The following is a 2,347-nucleotide window of genomic DNA, read 5'->3' as shown; positions in this document are numbered from 1 at the left end:
TGTGTTGTTTGGAACTTTGTCCTGCCAGGTGATGCCGAGGATGCGTCGGAGGCAGCGCATGTGGAACGCGCTCAGTTTCCTCTCCTGTTGTGAGCGAAGAGTCCATGACTCGCTGCAGTACAGAAGTGTACTCAGGACGCAAGCTCTGTAGACCTGGATCTTGGTATGTTCCGTACTACAGACACTGTACTATACAATATTCCCAAAGCTAAGGTAGTGATTCCCAAACTTTTTTGACTGACAGCCATTGGCTGTGTCTCCCCACCAGGACTAAAAACCTATACATTGTATAGTATCGCGGGTTTTTTGTGAGGATTCCACAGCTCCCCTGGCTGGTTTCCACAGCTCCCTAGGGAGCCACAGATCACAGTTGGGGAACCACTGAACTAAGGGAAGATCAATCCCACAAACTGGATTAAGAGGCATTCTCTACCCAAAGCTACCCTGGAAATGTAAAGTGGCAGTGATGGGGGAAAATTGTGGGCTCTTGAAGAGATAAGCCTCAGCATTCTTGCCTAAGAACAGTTCTAGAACTAGAACCTTGGGGATATAGTTCCAACATACGCACTTAGTGAGGGCAGGACCATATTCAAAAAAACTTGAAGCGAGCCCCAAAGTCAAGGCAATGGAGGGTAACTTCTTTATTCAGGGCAATCAAAAATCTCAGATCATTTGGTGATGTCTTGGGGCTCAACCCCAACTTTCCAACACTGATGCAACCACAATGCAGCCCCGAGGTAAGGGAAAAAATGTTTCCATATGTTGCGGAGGCCTCTGTGAATGCCTCCCCACTACAGGATGCAGTGCACGCCCCACTGGCACAGGAAAATTGGATAGGATTGGGCCCTTAGTTGGTCATTATAGAAGCATTACCTTTCTTTTGTTCTTGGATGCCCATTCAAGGCATTTATTCATTCCTGGTTGGCAACCTTCAGTCTCGAAAGACTATGTTATATGCCTACAGCACCCAGTATTCCCAGGCGGTCTCCCATCCAAGTACTAACCAGGCCTGACCCTGCTTAGCTTCCAAGATCAGATGAGATTGGGCATGTGCAGGTTAACAGTTGCTGTCCTACTTTGTTTTGAAGTGGGAGAGACGGATACTCAAAACTACCCAAAGCGAACCATTGGCAAGACTCATGCTAGTTCCATCTTTGCATTCTTTCTGGATCACAGACACCTCCGGAAGTCTCAAAGGATACTGCACAAAAGAGACAGTCAGGGATTTTTGTCTTTGGTACTAAAACCATTGGATTGGCCCATTAGTCAGAGCCAGTCATGCTTCTCAAAAATTCCTCAGAATAGACTGTTGACCAGCCATATTGCCGGGACTGAACTGAAGCCAGCTGGATTCCGTCCAAGATCCTATCTCTGTCAGACACGGAGTTAGTAAAATGATTTAGACTTAAAACAAAATGGCAGGCTTGGATGTCTTCAGCCTTCTCCTGCTGACAATGACCGACTCCATCTGTCCGGACTCAAAAACCTCAATGTCTGCCCAGCAGGGTAGCCCACATACAGGAAGACTAACATTGACTATGGCTGCAATCCTAACCACACTTTCCTGAGGGTAAGCCCCCACTGAACAAAACAGGACTTACTTCTGAGTAGACCTGGTTAGGATTGTGCCCTATGTCCCCTACCTCAGAAAGATCATCATATCTTTGGGCCAGACATTCCAGATCCATTTCTTTTTTCTTAAAACGTCCCCACCTGCCTGTCACTGGTTTATAGAAGTTTATCTAGCTAAGGCATCTTGGTAATGAATGATAATGATAATAAATATTAGTGCTCTTTAGTTCCCAAAACACTTCACATGTATTATCTTAGTGTAATCCTTACAACAGCCCTGCAAGGTAAGCACTATCTCCATATTGCAGCTGAGGTGAACAAACTTGACCTCACACTACCTAGTGACATCATGAGACAGAATTGAGCCAGAAAAGTCTGTAACATTTTTGGAGCTTTGTGTCAGTTTGCACACAATTCAGCTTCTTTCAAAAAGACAATGGAGAGTAAGTCAGATTGTACCTAAACTAATGTAATCCAAGTTTCAAACTATTTGCTCATCTCTACTGTCAGGGTTGGTGTCGGAGGCTAACACCCTCCTCAGAACCTCATACCCATTCCATCTGTTTCCTACCAGGCCAGAACAAGAAGTGAAGGGCCTGTTTTTACATTCAGCAAACCCAATGTCATTTCCTGGACTGTACAGGCTGCAGGGTGGGGGGTTTACTGGTTTTGCATGCTCTGTCATTAACACGCACACACCCATTCAGACGTACTGTGAGCACCCAACCAAAATGTTTACATGCGCATCAAACACTAGAGTACTATAGAGAAGGAT

General features: G+C 45.5%; 1 pseudogene; it reads right to left on the bottom strand.

The window, feature by feature from the left end:
- Nucleotides 1–955: 955 nt before the first annotated feature.
- Nucleotides 956–1,072, bottom strand: LOC136662795 (5S ribosomal RNA; annotated as a pseudogene).
- Nucleotides 1,073–2,347: the final 1,275 nt, after the last annotated feature.

Source organism: Tiliqua scincoides, chromosome 11 (genome assembly GCF_035046505.1).
Source record: "Tiliqua scincoides isolate rTilSci1 chromosome 11, rTilSci1.hap2, whole genome shotgun sequence".
Classification (NCBI taxonomy): Eukaryota; Metazoa; Chordata; class Lepidosauria; order Squamata; family Scincidae; genus Tiliqua; species Tiliqua scincoides.
This window is presented reverse-complemented; position numbering and strand designations above follow the sequence as displayed.